This window comes from Carettochelys insculpta, chromosome 14, assembly GCF_033958435.1.
Source record: "Carettochelys insculpta isolate YL-2023 chromosome 14, ASM3395843v1, whole genome shotgun sequence".
NCBI classification, from domain to species: domain Eukaryota; kingdom Metazoa; phylum Chordata; order Testudines; family Carettochelyidae; genus Carettochelys; species Carettochelys insculpta.
Genome location: NC_134150.1, coordinates 33,914,964 through 33,930,904, shown reverse-complemented (window position 1 = coordinate 33,930,904; position 15,941 = coordinate 33,914,964).

Here is a 15,941-nt window from a genome sequence, read left to right as displayed (position 1 = left end):
AAAATTAAGTCATTCTGTGCCCAGGGAACAACTCTGACAGTAGCTTAATAGGCAATGCCAACATTGTCCAGAAAGAGAAAGGCTCATGATTTTCTGAAGTGCCCTAATCCTGTTTATAGCCCTCACTGTCAAATGCTTGGAATCTGCCTGCAAAGCAAATCACAAGAAGCCTGTTGAGTAATTTCTAACAGGGCCTGATCCACAGCCTAATGAGAATCTTTCCTTCAGTTTCACTGGACTTAGCCCCACATCGGAGGAAAGCATAATCTTCTCCCAGATTCTAACCTCATACAGCTAGTTAACTGTTGCAAATGATTCACTTAGCTCCAGTACCTGGGGACACATAGCACCACCAAGGACTTGTAATGGTGTTAACAATCACCCTCGCTAGCTGCATGCTTTGGAGACGTATTGAGACTACAACATCACATATGAGAGTTCAGCACTTCTGAACACCGCAGTTAAAAATTAAATTATGCTCTGCACAGATACATCATGTGGCTTCGATTATTGTTATTGATAGAGGTTTTTTAAGTCAGACCAGCTGAGGTCTCAGACTCATTGCTTCTCTTTTTATGGCTGGGGAGCAAGCAGAAAAGTGAATAATAAAGTGACAGTACTCTAACATGCTGTGGCCCTGTAGTTCATCCTTACTCATGGTCTAGGTATAATTTAGAGAGCACAGCAACTACAGGACATCTGGCTTCACATTTCAAAGTCTAAGAATGGTTATGTTTCAACAGAACAAAATTCTGATGTTAATTCCTTCTCTGTCTTGCCATGTTTTTACAATATCTTTTGTCTGCTATGGCCCTAAGACAGCATGTATATTGTGGATTTCATGTCACACAATTGGGTAGTTAGGTTTAGAATATGTAAATGACCAAAGGTGTGTCTAACTAGTCCTCTGGATGCACAATTTCTGCAGCTACTTGTGCAATCACAATATACATGTGCGCAACTGAGGTCCCTGAAAATATGAATATTGTGTCATGCAAGCAGGTCTACCCACATGGGGGAGCGGGCACAGACTGCAGTTGCTCCAGGGCCAAGCAATTAAAAGGGGCCTGGGGCTCTTGGTCACTGCTGCTGCTACTGCGGCAGAGGTGATGGCAGGTGCCCCAGGCCTTTTAAATTGCTGCCAGAGAGTTGCTCCATGCAGCTCTGAGGGCTGGTGGTGGGGGGAGGCAGTGCCGTGACCCAGGCGGCACTGGGGACTGGTTGCCCTGGCCTATCTCTTCCACCTAAGACCCCGCCTCTTCCAGCAGCATGGAGCTCCCCCACCGCCCCGCTCAACATCCTGTGGAAGTTGTCAAACCCCTCAACTCCCACATGCCAGTCTGTGAATATGTGGCCTACATGTGGGAAGCTTGAGAGAGGTTTTTAGCAGGCACAAAGGCACTTATTGCCTATTGACTTTCAACGAGATCTGGATCTCCTGCTGTCCTCTGTACCTTTGAGCACCTTCACCTCTAATGCACCTTATCCATATGGCTTTCCTTTTTTCTGCCAAAAAAGTTATTGGCGAAGAATAAACTCTGAGGTGTAGTTTGGATTTTCCAAACTAGGCCCTGTAGAAGTGTGTGTTAGGGTTCACCCCCTGTATGGCTGGGGAAGGCTACAACACCTTGCTAGAGTCAGGGAGCGGCCCTGGTTCAGGACATGCCAGCAGTCACTACAGGGCTCAGGTCCCTTCAGCAGACCTTTACCGAGCTTTTCTGAAACTACAATATTCACCTAAGGAAGTGAAAAAAAAGATTGACAGAGCCATATGGGTACCCAGAAGCCACCTGCTACAAGACAGGCCCAACAAGGAAAACAACAGAACACCACTGACCATCACATACAGCCCCCAGCTAAAACATCATCAGCGACCTACAAACTATCCTGGACAATGAACCCTGACTCTCACAGACCTTGGGAGGCAGTCCTGCCCTCAACAACAGACAGCCTGCCAACCTGACACAAATTCTCACTTGCAACTATAGACCACACCACAGTTACTCTAAACCTGGAACCAATCCCTGCAACAAACCTCAGTGCCAACACTGCTCATGTATCTACAGCAGCAACATCATCACAGGACCTAACCACATCAACCACACCATCAGGGGCTCATTCACCAGCATGTCTACTAATATAATATATGGCATCATGAGACAGCAATGCTCCACTGCAATATACAGTGGCCAAACTGGACAGCCTCTATGTAAAAGAATAAATGGACACAAATCAAATATCAGGAATGGTAACATACAAAAACCTGCAGGTAGGAGAACACTTCAACCTCCCTGGATACTCAGCAACAGATTTAAAAGTAGCCATCCTGCAACAAAAAACTTCAAAAACAGACTCCAAAGAGAAACTGCAGAGCTGCAACTTGTTTGCAAATTTGACAACATCAATCCAGGATTGAACAGAGACTGGAAGTGGCTGGCCAATTACAAAAGCAGTTTCTCCTCTCTTGGGCTACATCTACACTAGCCCCAAACTTCGAAATGGGCACACAAATGGACATTTCGAAGTTTACTAATGAAGCGCTGAAATGCATATTCAGAGCTTCATTAGCATGCGGGCGGCTGCGGCACTTCGAAATTGCCGTGCCTCGCTGCCGCGCGGCTCGTTCCAACAGGGCTCCTTTTCAAAAGGACCCTGCCTACTTTGAAGTCCCCTTATTCCCATGAGCAGATGGGAATAAGGGGACTTCGAAGTCGGTGAGGTCCTTTTGAAAAGGAGCCCCATTGGGACGAGCCGCGCAGCGGCGAGCCGCGTCAATTTCGAAGCGCTGTGGCCACCTGCATGCTAATGAAGCGCTGAATATGCATTTCAGCGCTTCATTAGTAAACTTCAAAATGGCCATTTGCGTAGCCATTTCGAAGTTTGGGGCTAGTGTAGACATGACCTTGATGTTCACACCTCCACATCTAGCTACTGATAATAGGCCACATCCTCCCTTACTGAACTGACCTTGTCAATTCTGGCCCTTGTCTTGACTAGGACTCACTCCTTTTCATGAGAGCCTATAAAAGTAGACCCTTCTCTGGAAGCCCTGCTCAAGCATCTGACGAAGCGGGTCTTTGTCCACAAAAGCTTATGCTCCAAAATATCTGTTAGTCCATAAGGTGCGAAAAGACTTCTTGTTTTTGAAAATACAGACTGGCTTGGCTACCCCTCTGATATATATGTTAGAGAGTTTATCCATACATCTGTCAGTCTGGTTGATCAAGAACTCCTCCTAAACAGTGACAGCTAGCACCACCAAATTCAATATATGTCTCTCTCTTCTTGTAACTTATCTTGCTTTAAGGGTTTGGATGTGCTGGTTGCGGGGTGGGGGACTGAAGCTCCCCCATCTCCAAATTCATTGTTTGCTGCTCCCCTTCCCTGCTGTCAGGGAACAAGGGAAAAGTGCACAGTTTGCTAAATTCGTCACTCTGCGTTCCTCACTCAGAGGGCAGGAGAACTGTGCACTTTGTTCTCTCTCCTTGATACAGACATGAAAGAAAACAGTAAGCAGATCGGGAGGAGGAGGGACAAAGGGCAGGGTGCGTGTGTGCGTCTGCAGGAGTCAAAGCAGGGGGTCATGTGTGGAGACGATCAAGGCGGAGGTCTGGAAGAGTAGGAGGGTGCAGGAATCAGGGTTGGGGATGAGCAGGGGCTCAGGGCAGAGGTCTGGGGACATGGGAATGGAGGAATCAGGGTTGGGAGTGAGGAAGAGTTCAGGGCAGGGGGCATGACGTATGGGGATGCAGCTTTTGAAAAACACAACCATTTAAACAAAGCATGAATGTTTGCCTTCTATTTAAAACCCATCCCACATCATTATTGAGTTAAGGACATGAGCAACATTGGGTAAATATGCTAGTCATAAATAAATGAAGACCTGTGTTGTGATACAATTTGCACTCTGTACACTCTTTAAACAAAAATTTTTTTTCCACATGTCGTTTGCCACCTATTTGTGACAAATGTTTCTTTTAGGAACGCAATAGCATCACAGTTCCAAATCCCTCTGAGGAGAGCTACTCCATAGCATCTCCCTAACTACAATGTACTTGTTGCCAGTGGTCAGTTGCACAACATTTCCCCCTTTACTTCAGAGGTGTTACTTTCTGTTGGGCCGTTCTCCTTCAGGGCTACATCTACACTACAGCAACCTTTCTAAAGAAGTTCTTCTGGAAGATCTCTTCCAAAAAAACTTCTTTCGAATGAGCACCACCTGCAGGCTGTGGCCACGCTACCCCTCCCTTTGAGAAGGGGCACTTAAATGACAGGGATTGGAACTGTTTAATGAGGCACTGACATGAATATTCAATGCCTCATTAGCATAATGGTAGCCAGTCACTCTTCAAAAGTGCTGCTTTTGAAACACAGACTGGCTGTATAGACGCCGATGCTTCAAAATAAACCCTAAACTTTGAAATTCCGTTATTCCCAATTGGTTTTGGGAATAAGGAAATTTAGAAGTCCAGGGTTTATTTCAAAGCACCCGTGTCTATACAGCCAGTCTGCTAATGAGGCATTGTATATCCATGTCAGTGCCTCATTAAACAGTTCCAATGCCTGTCATTTACATGCCCCTTCTGAAAGGGAGGGGAAGTGTGAGCACAGCCACAAAAAAGTGGGTCAAAAGAGTGATCTGTTCTTTTGAAAGAGAGCATCCACACAGCCCCGCCTCTTTCAAAAGGACGGGCCAGGGATCAAAAAATCAGGTACAGTGAAGATTGCTCTTTCAGAAGAAAGGGCCTGCAGAGTGTCTACACACATTTTCTTTTGAAAGACGATTCTAAAGAAGGCGTTCTTCCTGAAATGGGAGTGGAAGAGCGCTTTCGAAAGGAGCACCACGTTCTTTCGATTTAATTTCCAAATAACTTCTTTTGTGTGTCGATGCTCTGCTGGATATTTCAAAAGAACTTGTTAGTGTAGAAGTGGCCAAGTATTTTGCTAAATTAGAATCAAGACCACTTTTCTGAAAGAGCTGCTGGACTCATGACATTGGCTTAAGGTACATTCATATTTATAGAAAGCATCTGAGAGCTAGATCACTGCAAAGGCTGAATAGCTTTATGTTTGGTTGCTTCAAAACAGATTTTATTTCAAGCATTTGACACAAGAGCAAAGCGGATTCCAAAGAGCTTACAAGGAATACTAGGCCAAGTCCTGGTTTAATAGCAAGAAAAAGAAGCAAGAAATTCCAGTGAAAAAAATTCAGGCACAGCTCCTACTTTCAAAGTATGTTGCTTAACAGGGCCCTATTTGGATTTCCGTTACCATAGCATGTACCCTTTGTCGTTCTTACTCTTGTTTAATTACTAAAATTGAATTATTTGTTGATAATATTCTGAATCATGTGTATAGCATTACACATTAATTTTTTTTCTAGCAGAACTCTTGTCAAGGTACACAGCACATCTTCAGGCAGTATTTCATTAACTATGGATCACTGCTAGAGATATTTTAATCCTTACCATCAAAGCACTCTGTGGCCTGACCCAAGGATGCTCAAAGATTGTCCAATGCTCCAGGACAAAGACTTGCCAACAGCTACACACCTCTGGCACAATGGAATTCTCTACAATGAGGTAAAACTCAGCTGTGAGAGGAGCAGAACTTTGTCAGAGTCTGGTAAGAAACTGTGCAATCAATGAACTGAGTCAAGTACTGAAGACCATCACGACCTTTCCATGTTCCTCTGCAAGGCCCAGGCCTGTTTCTTTGAAATGCCTTTTCTGACAAACCCAGAGCGGTGGGTATAGATTTTTTAAAGAACTGCCAAGGAACAAGCCTCTCTTATGCACTGGGGAGAAGTTGAGAGAACAACCAGTGCATTACAGATGTGTCATCGCCTGGCTTAATGCACTACTGGAAGATGCTCAGATACTATAGTGATAAGCACAGTGTAAGAACCTGACTAGACTGTCTCTTCAGGGTGATACATGTAGGTGCCGAAGCAGTGAGTGCACACAGACAGAGCTGAAGACAGACTTTGCCTGCTTCTGGGGATGACTGGCTCTGGGACCCCTGAGGTGGTGGTGCCGTGGGTAGTAGTGGCAGGGCTGGGGGAATCTACTCTCCTCCAATCAGTGATGGAAGGAGTGTGACATTTAGGGTTCCAGCAGCAATTTAAGGAGCTGGAGCTCCAGCTGCTGCAAAGATTGCAGCAGCAGCCATGGGCCCTTTTAAACTGCTGCACCCAGGAGCAGCTGCTCTGTTTGATCACCCAGTCCCCCATCAGCAGCTCTGTGCACAGATAATGTAAGCAAAACTTTATAAACTGTACTGTACCTAGTGCCACATGGAGCCTTTCCAGTCCTGATCACCACTGACTCCAGCTGAGGATGGCATTGAGCTCAGTTTGGCAACCTAATGTGATATGGTAGTCTCAGCACCTTTCCTGTTGTGTCACACCCTCTCCTTTCCCACCTCGGCACTCCTTTTGGAGTCATGAAAGAGAAGTACCCTCTCCCAACAGTTAATCTCATTAGAGCATATATGAGTCAAGCAGGGGGCAGCACAGTCAGTGACAGACAAACTAGTCTCCATTCCCAGTTCTGCCATTTCTCTGCTTCATAGTCCTGGTCAAGTCACTCCACAATGCGACTTCCCTTTTCCTTTCCCATCTGGTTAGGCTATCTGTGGGATATGGACTATCTCCATGGGGGGTGCCAAACTCCTGGGACTTGTAGATGCATTCTTATATAAATAGTACTTACAACAGTGTGAGTAAACCCTTGGGACTACTGAAGTTAAGCACACACCCAGGTGTTTGCAGAACTGCGGCTTATGATAGTTCTAGGCAGAAGGAGAGCGTTTCAGCTGTGAAGACTACCCATCTGGCATCTTCACAGAGCACTCAATTCTCTTAAGAAAGAGCAGAAAGAAATTGCTGCCTTTGCTTCAGAAGTGTGCAAAGCCCCACATGAATGTTTGGAACAGCATGGGGAAGAGAAAGGTTTGTGAATAGCTAATTTATGTATTACAGTTCTTGTGCACTAAAGACTGTATCTGAAATGATATAAAGAGGAAGGATATTTTTAGCAACTGTTGGCTATTGAAGGCACTGAAAAAAGTATGTTTCTCTAGGTTCAAAACAACTTACTCTGTTTGTGGTTGCCAATATTTCAATAATATATACATCAGGAACTGCTATAGCTGGCGAGGTGTATCCCTGTTGTCTGTTCCAAGGGAGGATTTTGTTGCTTGCTATAAATGAATAGATTCAGGAGAGGAATCCAGCATGGAAAATGAAGAAAGGATGGGGAAAGTTAATATTTATGGAAAATGGAGGTTTGTAGTATGTTACTGGCTTCAGAGTCTACTTTCTCTAAAAGGAATGGGTCTTATGCCCTGGAATGCTGAGCTCACAATGTGTAACTAAAGCACTCCTTTGTACCTTCTCATTCAAGAGACCCTCTTGGTGTTCAAAAAAGGGCAACATTTTTCACTGTAAACCATTCTAATGCTGAACTTTTTGCCCCAGATAAGTAACTTGCAAATGGGTGCTCCAGCCCATCTGAGAGCAATACTTGCCATAAAACATGACACACTTTTGGCAATAAGCACTGTGCCTATTGTACTTGTTCACCTCTATTTGGAATGAGGTGCTATAATCCAAGCTATTAATCATGGACCTGGGAATTTACTGTTAGGACTTGGATGCATTTGACTGACAAAGGGATATAGAGGATGGATGATTGTGAGATTAGGGAAAGAGGGCTTGGTAATAAATATGGCACAAAGATATGTAGAGTAAAAAAATTCCCATCTGTATCACATGCACAAATAAATGATCACGACTACAACACTGGAAGGTGGACGTAGTTTTGGGAAAGGATAAGTCCTAATGTGACTAACAGAGTCGGGAAAACTATTCACGGAGAATATGTGACCCTGAGAGTATCCCAGTGCCAGCAAACAAGGAGTTTACCGATAGAAGATGTTGAATTTGAACTGGCCTGACTGCACTGTACTACAATTCACTTATGTCATAAACTGTATCAGATAGGTGTGGTGTAAGGCATCACTTAAAACCAATAACAGTGATCACTACCTCTCCTTGCAAAGGACTGTACCAATGTGAAAGAGACATTGAATTAAAATGCGTTTGAACCTGAAGCATCTAGGGAAGTGGGTAAAGAGGTTTTCTCCAAACAAAGGAAAGCCTGATACCTCCAAATAGGTGCACTCAATGATAACTGGCAATCCTATGCAAATGGCCATTCATTTGGCATACTGAAGGCTGCAGAGGCAGATCAATTTGTAAAGTAGAAAGCACTCCTTGGCTGGCAACTAGCATGGAATCTTCTCCATCAGAATTCCTGGAATTTTTCCTCAGGGGCACTGGACTTTGAGAAGAACACAGTGTAAAAGTTCACTGGACTATAAATGTGTGGGATAAAGAATCCCAAGTTATCTTTCAAGCAAGACAACAAAGGAACAAAGCACTCTAAATTTTGTGGGAAATCCTGATCAAGAGAGGCTGATAAGAACCTCACTGTGAATTAAGACTGTAGCTCTAAGTCCTAGTCACTAGAAAGTATTTTTCATGCTTACTGGTGACCGTTGCTGAATTTATCCCACGTACTTGAGCTCACTTAGAAATCTCTCTTTAATTAAACTTGTTTTACTTTTATTGTAAATATCTGCAGTGCTGTGTTAGATTTGAAGTGATTATTAACCCCAGTTACGGCACCCATCTTCTGTGCTTTTGTCTCTGAATAATCAGTGGACCTCATTGCCCCTCTGAATATTCCAGGAGAGAGCTGGCCATTCCAGAGCAGATGGTTGTGGGGAGGTGAATTCAGAACTTGGGGTTTGTTGAGATGTACATTTAATGGTGACTGTAAGCTATTGCCATCATAGTGCTATTCAGTGGTCTGTACAAAGGGAGTTTTGAGTCTAAGTCAGCAGATACATTTATCACAAACAATCCATCTAGTTGATAGTCTAACTAGCACATCCAAAGACTGACTGAACCATTGGCTATATGACAGAGTCCTTCTTTCTTCCCTGTTGAGGAAAGCTTGTGGAGGTATGGAGGAAAAGAAGTGAGAAATTTGTGTGTCATGGATTAAAGAGAAGACTTCAGTCTCCAGGCTTCCCCATGTGGTACCTTGATGATGTGAAAAAATTAATAGTCTTAAAATAAATGCCAGAAGGGCAATACAGACAAATATACCATATGTAGTTAGAACTCAAAGAGAAAGTATTTTTCCCATGTTCTCTTGTACAGTAATGGCCTGGGAACAAAATACATTAATATCAATGCTGTTTTTGTGTTATGTGCCTTTCAGAACGCTGAAATTTCTAGTAGAATACCAACATTTCAATCAATAGTAATGAGCATAGTCACCCCACAGCATTGGAAGAAGATAAAACATATGCACAAAATTATTACTATAAAGAGCTCCATATAAGAGTCCCTATTAACAACAGTTTGTTACACACAGAACACTATAAACATTTGCTCTCGGATGTTTTCGTACTCTCCTTGAAATTGCTTTGTCTCCTATTGATGCAAATAGCAAAATTCTTGCTGACATTCGTGAAAACCATATTGGCATCTGTACTTTTCCTCACATGTCTTTGGGCCTAATTCTGATTAGATACTCATGTAAAACAAGGTGCCACATCATATGTCAATAGAGTTACAAGGACTGACATCAGAAATCAGGCACAATGGGGTTTTCTGGATCTGGCTCTTCTCTCTCCTGGGCACATATGCATATTTTGGGTCTCAGAAGTGAATTGACTTATGTGTAGATTTACTACTCCATTAAGGGAAAAAGTGGTAATTGTTTTTAAGATGGTCTAAATTTAAAGGAATAGATACTCACCTACTGGTGTGAGACACAATGGGTAATACAATTACTCTTCTATGCCTCCTGGTCATTATATTACTCTGGAAAAGGCATGGTCAGATTTTTAAGTCCCGGGACATAATGATCCTGTTATATAATTTTCAAAGTGCAGACATATTCTTCTTTCTAGCTAACTTAACATGTTGTTATAACAAGACATGTTTAAATTATAGCCCATTCACAACTGCACATTCACACACAGGGCACATAATTAAAATACAATGTAGCAACATAGTCTGGGACAATTACTTATCAGAAATTACTATACATCTGAACTGTGCATATTTTTAATCACAGTATCTCTCCCTCAGTGAATCTCATTTGCAATGTGTGACTCTACTCTGTATACCACCACTAAAATTGTATTGCATTGCAGTTGAAATTAAAGAGCACAGCCTCTTTATTTTTCACCAGATCAGGCACCTGCTATCAATTTGAATGGTATCTGATAGAAATATTTGTGCAGGAAGGACAAGAATCAATTATTCATGAGAACTAGACAATGAACTGCATAAACACAGTTCATGAACCTGAATCCTTTACAACCTGGCTTATCCCCCGTACATTTATAAAGGCACTTGCATCTCTTAAGTAACTGACATATTTATGGTGCACAAGACAGAAACAAATGAGGAAGCAAATGTTTTTGTTCAAGAAAATGTGAAATGTTTTGGATTAGAGGAAATTTCTTTTCTTTTACCCCATGTCGGTGGTAATAACTGTTTTATTCAATTTAACAGAACCTCTCATGAGACAGGCTTTTCCCTGAGATTTCCAGTCCAAATTTTGCTGAAGCCAGAAGTCTGGGTGGGTGAGATGATCAAGTATTTGTAACTTTGGGAAGCTTAACCTGAAGTGTATGGGAAGTTGGATTTTTAACCTTTCTTAGCAGTTTATTCGAACAAAACATTTTGAGGCTCTCCCACCCTTAGTCCCTTTGCACTGTATGCATGCGAGTTCTTTTCTTGGCAAGCTCCTCATCTCTAGACTTCCAATGCAATTCAATTAAGCACGACCATCTTTGCAATGCTGATCTGGTTGAGCATATGCCAGCAGGAACCCAGCACTTTTCTTACCTCCTTTAGCCTTGTAATGCAACAACTAGTGACATCAGAGGAAGAAGTGCCTGACATTCAAGCTACATTAAAACATAATCCAGATGCCAGAATGGATGGGTAACAACAACACTGAAGTTTGGGTGCTGAGAAAATCAAATACTGCTAAGTATTATATTCTATTAGGCTACGTCTACACGTGCACCCAACTTCGAAATAGCTTATTTCGATGTTGCGACATCGAAATAGGCTATTTCGATGAATAACGTCTACACGTCCTCCAGGGCTGGCAACGTCGATGTTCAACTTCGACGTTGCTCAGCCCAACATCGAAATAGGCACAGCGAGGGAACGTCTACACAGCAAAGTAGCACACATCGAAATAAGGGAGCCAGGCACAGCTGCAGACAGGGTCACGGGGCGGACGCAACAGCAAGCCGCTCCCTTAAAGGGCCCCTCCCAGACACACTTTCATTAAACAGTGAAAGATACACAGAGCCAACAACTAGTTGCAGACCCTGTATATGCAGCACGGACCCCCAGCTGCAGCAGCAGCAGCCAGAAGCCCTGGGCTAAGGGCTGCTGCCCACGGTGACCACAGAGCCCCGCAAGGGCTGGAGAGAGAGTATCTCTCAACCCCCCAGCTGATGGCCGCCATGGAGGACCCCGCTATTTCGATGTTGCGGGACGCGGATCGTCTACACGTCCCTACTTCGATGTTGAACGTCGAAGTAGGGCGCTATTCCCATCCGCTCATGGGGTTAGCGACTTCGACGTCTCGCCGCCTAACGTCGATTTCAACTTCGAAATAGCGCCCAACACGTGTAGACGTGACGGGCGCTATTTCGAAGTTACTGCCGCTACTTCGAAGTAGCGTGCACGTGTAGACGCAGCCTTAATGTCCTGCTGCATTCAGAGCAGAGATGTGAATGCCACTGCCAGGCTTAGTGCATCATTATTCAGAGTCATATTATATGATGAGAGTGGATGAAATCCCAATACATGTTTAAAATATGTGACAATCAGAAATGTCAGTATCTGTATTTAAAAGTCCATGATGGGCCAGCCCATGAAATACATGTTGAGATACAATTTGAATTAAAATCAAGCCTCCAACAGACTTTGAAGACAGCCATTAATATTTATTTGTTTTTATAGGGAATGATACTGGCAATTAATTTCTTTCACATCTTCAGTGTTTGGGTTTTAAAAACCTGCAATGTAACATGACATGCCAGATAAATAACATCTGAGATTATTTCTTTTATAGCAAATGACTGACATGTAGTGATTCTTACACCAAAAAGGTGGAATGATAGACTAGTTGTAGGACGATGAGAAACAATAAAGAAGGAATAAACACAAAGTAAGAAAGATGTGATTGTGTTAAATATTTTTCCCCAGCATAAAATGTACTACCCTGCTTTTTAATAATGGGCACTTTTGAAAGAATAGGAATGAGAACCCACTTCTTCTGTCTCTCTTTTATAAATTAGAGCAGTACTTTATAAACAAAACATATACTGACTCAGTTCAATAAGACATGTCTGGCTTTTTGGCACTGCAGAGGTCTGCAACGCACCACTGGAGCTGCATAATATTAATTTTCTTTGGTGTCTTTCATAGCTTCTTGCCAGCTTTGTATTGCAGAGGGCAGACATGCCTTTTATAACATCAAACCCTTTCCCATTAATTAAAAGTAGATGCCTTTCCTTAAAGATAGGCCAGTTCATGACACAGCCCCATTTCGTGCTGTTGGTGTGCCAGTTTTCTCTGCTTTCCTTGTCCTATTTGTGGAGGGAAATTAACAAGCCACTAAGGGAATGTCTTCTCTACGCAGAAGAATGACCCAGTCAGGGTCCATCTTCCAGAATTTGATTTCATGCACCTTGTAAGAATGTGCAAAATCAAACTATCTGGGGTCTACAGTCAACTTCTGTACACCTCAATATCACAAGGAGTAAGGCAGGTCAATGGGAGAGTTCCTCCTGTCAACCTCCCTCAGTGAGGATAGCCAGGTAAGTTGACTGTAGAGAAGTTGATACTAGAGATGCAAGTGCCATAGCTAGAATTACATATCTACAATTGACTTGAATGTCTAGTGTAGACCTGGCCTAAGCTTTCACATCACGTATTGGGTTGTGTGCGTATATGTGTTGGCGCCGTTCTAGAGGTTGGTTCCATGTGCTCTCCAGAGTAAAATAAGTCTGACACGCACTCCAACCACCTTCTAGTGTCGAGATTGCAAGAAGAGACTCCCATTTCTTACTTATGGAGATAAAAGTCCCAGGAAGTCCTACCACTTGCTTGAGGATGGGAAATTATCCAAACCACTTGAATTTGCATATTTGGGGATGGGGGATAGTGTTCTGAGTGAATCCCATCATATATCTTCATTTCAACTTCTGGACCAGGCTAGTGAAGCATGATCCCAGAGGTTAAAGCATAAAGCCAAGAGTCAGAAGTTCTATTTGTGGTTCAGGTACTGACTCACTGCATAATCATAGAATTACAGAAAACTAGACCGGGAAGGGACCTTGAAAGGTCATTGAGTCCAGTCCCCTGCCCTGATGGTAGGACCAAGCACCATCTATACCATCCCCAATAGATGTCTATCTAACCTGCTCTTAAATATCTCCAGTGATTAAGCAAATTATTTAAATCAAACTCCTCAAAAGTATTCACAAGTTGCAAGAGCTAAAGTTTTTGGGTGTTTACCTTGAGACACCTAGGCCCTGATTTTCAGAGGTTCTGAGTAGCCAAAGCTTTGAATATAGCCAATGGGAGAAGCTGGTGCTCAATATAGCACAGAGAGAGTCTATAGATCATGCACATTTATTCTGCACCAAGACCTGGGCAGGCCTCGTGAAGCATGATCTCTATTCCTTTTTCAGGGATGTAAAAATCTTGGGAGCTACAGAGACCATTGGTGTCAAGAAACCTAATCCAGTTCCACAGGACATTCAATTTGGTCACTCAGGGTTGTTGGATATGTTAGATAATTTGTGTATGCCTCAGTTCATCTGCAGAAAGGAGTGGATTCATATTTCACTGAGGTCTTGAGAGTTTACCATTGTCTGCCAAAGTGCCCCATAATCCTTGGGTAAAAGCTGCTGTAGAAGTACAAACTGTTATCATCATTACTTTGCTGAACCATCACAAAAGAAATAGTTCAGGTTTATTTTTTGCAATAGGCAAATATTTGGCATAGGAAGGTGCATTGTTAAGTGTTCTGCAGGAATCTGAACCTCACTAATATGCCAATATGAACACGGCTTCTTAAACCACCATTTAAATAAACATTTCTAATCTATTTCAGACTTATGTGCAGGTTTTACCACTTGAGTGGGGGCCACAGACCATGTATTTAGCTGAAAAAAATGTGTTTTATAATATGTTTTTTGTACCATGACATACTAACTGAAAGATCTATCAGTAAGAGTCCTTTGACTGGCTCATTTAAAAATATGACAGTTAAGAATGTAAAACAAATTGGGTGAGAAGAACCCTGCCCCAACAGTCAGAGCTCCCACCAAAATCAATTCTGTTTTCAGATACGACAATGATAAATGTGTGCATCTCTCTAGGAACGGAATGGCATTTGCATTGAGCCATATACCCTTTCACTGACAACATTTTAAACTGACAAGGTGGGGGTGACATAACATCTTTTACTAGACCAACGTCTCAAAGCAGTCAGAAGAAAAACAAGATGAAATCAAACACTCTTAGTCCCAGTTTACCAAACAAGCACTGGGTGTTTTAAGCCACAATGTGTTTTGTCTTTGAGTGATTGCTGGCCTTGGTTTGAAAATTCATTCTTCCCCCACCCTCCCAGGTGTATCACTGAATGTTTCTTTTAATTTGTGCATCGTGGAATTCAGTTTATGGTGTTTGTATTCCGAAATGAGAAAACTGTGTCTCCCTAAATCAACTCAACCTTGGGCTTTGTTCTTTTTTTGTTCATATATAGCATTTAAATATTAAATTTTCAGTTTGAAATCCTGGGCTTCTTACATATACACATCTAGAAAGAGATCTGATCTCCTGTGAAGCCGCCAGACAAGTTTGGTCATTCTGCCATGAATGTGACAATAACCTTGATGTGACGTATTCATGTTTAGGTCAAAAGGTAATTCAGGCATTCTTAAGCATTGTGCGAGTTTTCAGGCCCCACGGCCCTGAGCAAAATACCTAAAAATAATGCTGAATGGATGCTATTACTCCCCAAATAAAACAAGCTGGAATACTTTACAGTTTAGTGTTTACATTTGAGGAAAATATGTTTAGGAAAGAAAAATGAAAAAAAAAATCAAATCAATCCTATCTTAAAATGCATGGTGAATATGTCCCTGGCCTTATGTCCTTTTATGGAAATGTGCTTATTCAACTGATAATCCAGCAATGCAGTCAATACCTGGCAAATCTGATACTTCCAAAGCCACAAAAGGGGAATGTCAACCAACACTGATGAGCAGCTTTCAACCCGAGGCCTTTCAGAGGCAGCTTGACAAGTTAACAGGCTTTTCATTCTCTGATTGAAAAGAGGCTTCTGATAGCCTGTGTTTCTGTGAGGTAAATGAACTCGCTGCCCAATAGGCACCTGCATTAAAGGGACAGGATTACCAGTAAGGGTTGTGGAGTCTTCCAAAAAGGGGGAGGGCATGAGGTCTTGTCCCCTCCACTGTTTTGCCCTGGAGGCCCCTCCCCTGGCCAAAGCAGAAGGCAAACTGGGGAGACTAGGAACCTCCACCTGCCTTGAGTAGGGGTGGGCTGAGAGCAGCCCCCAGTCAGCGTCTATGTCTCCTTGAACGTCCAGGGCAGATGGAGGATCCTTAGCTCTCCAGACCATACTTTCCCCGGCTGGGCTCCAGCTTCTGGCTTGGCTGAGAGATGAGACCTAAGAAGGGATGTGGTCAAAGAGGGGCAAAGACCTTGTCAGGTCTTTGCTGTGGTGAAATGAGGAAGGGTCGTGGCCATTGGCCTCCCCAGGACTCCCATTCCGGCAACCTAATTACTACCCATT